This window comes from Nuphar pumila, chromosome 5, assembly GCF_984573655.1.
Source record: "Nuphar pumila chromosome 5, dmNupPumi1.hap1.1, whole genome shotgun sequence".
NCBI lineage: Eukaryota > Viridiplantae > Streptophyta > Magnoliopsida > Nymphaeales > Nymphaeaceae > Nuphar > Nuphar pumila.
This window is the reverse complement of record NC_143253.1, coordinates 11,131,560-11,133,103: the sequence shown is the minus strand read 5'-3', so window position 1 is coordinate 11,133,103 and position 1,544 is coordinate 11,131,560. Positions and strand designations below refer to the sequence as shown.

General features: G+C 37.8%; 1 long non-coding RNA gene across 1 annotated transcript; it reads right to left on the bottom strand.

Annotated features, from left to right (window-relative positions):
- Positions 1-477: 477 nt before the first annotated feature.
- LOC149836773 (uncharacterized) lies at positions 478-1,000 on the bottom strand. The gene is made up of 3 exons (XR_016432056.1): positions 947-1,000; positions 692-853; positions 478-608 (listed from the first exon to the last, which is right to left on the bottom strand). It is a non-coding gene; the product is annotated as an uncharacterized LOC149836773 (long non-coding RNA).
- Positions 1,001-1,544: the final 544 nt, after the last annotated feature.

The following is a 1,544-nucleotide window of genomic DNA, read 5'->3' as shown; positions in this document are numbered from 1 at the left end:
TCTCTGCCTTCTTAAAAAGGAATCTTCGGAAAGGCGTGATCAACGCGGCAGGAGCATCTTGGGATAGTTGTATATCCGCAACAGTACACTCAGAAAATGAGGTCTGAACTGGTTGGAATCCAATTTCCATCAAAATTCGGCCATCAAAACAGGGGAAAAGAAATAAATTTTGATGGGAAATGGCCCAATTACATCCAATTCCAAGACTCCAAACAAAAAATACCATCCTTAGCATGATATCGATTAAGAATGAAGCATGTTCTCTCATTGGCATAAAACAGAACACAATTTTCATTTTTTTTCCAACAGTTCAGCACATTCAGAAAAAGTAAAAGACAATCCACTTGATCATTGAATAATAAAAAATTCACCTGCTTATGTGCAAAGTGCAAACCATGCTAAATGATCCCACACACACACAGAATCATTAGAAGAGGCTAAAGCCTGGATGCATTCTAAAAGATTTCTTCACAAAAATACATTCAAGAGATGAAGCATCAAAAGCGACGATCAGCTAACCCCAAATCTCGAAGCTCCCAGAGAGGCCGGCTCTCCTAATTAATATCGTCTCTGATTGAACGCTGGATTGGTTTAATCACAAAGAAATACTGAAGATTCCAAAACAAGCAGTGAATCAGTTGTCCACAGATTCATCAAATTGTAACACATTTGCATAATAACAAAAGAATACCTGAAGTGCCAGGATAAGAGGTATCCAAAGCTTTCCTCTCTCATTTGGGTTGGGGCCTTCAATTAGTTTCTTATCAACCAGAATTGATTTGCTTCCATTTGAAATGACATGAACAATTTCTTCAACCAAGGTTGGAAGCCAGACAGTACCGTTGGGAAGAACCTGTACATATGCTGCTGCTTAACTAAAGGAGAGCAGGGTGCAGATAAAGAAAAAGAAAGGAGAAAAGAAATTAAGAGCCACAAAATAAAATACCTTTTCACCAAGATCATTTGTCTCACATCTCCCACTATTCTCAACCAAAACAACTGGAATCGGGTGGTTCTACACAAGCAGGTAGAGTTAGAAATTTTGACGACTTTGCAAAGCATTTACCAGAAAATGACTAGTAAAATATATGAATCGTGACAAGATTTAACTATTTGCTTCAAGGAACTGTCAATTACAATGACTGGGAAGAACTAGCTGAAATATACTTTGAAGCAAACAATTTAGCGAAAAAAAAATTGTAGTTTATTTCTCAGCTGCTCCTATGGAAGTGACATTCTGCGTGCTATTTATTTAGCTTCCTCTCCGCATTTCTTATCTGCAACATGGTGGATCTTGGAAGCTTCAGCAAGTCAAGCCTGGAATATCACCTAGTATGACCAATTCCTCGGGCCTATCATGTGTAATGAAACCACAATACAAGAACAAGCACAAAACCACTAAGGGCAAAATACAAGCCACTAATGGGCACACCTCACAAGTATCACTCAAGAGCACAAAAACATAAAAAAAAAAAAATAATCTTTATTAGCTCGTGAGAATGCTTAAAAAAACATACATGAGAAGGGGACAAGAGGTCCCATTT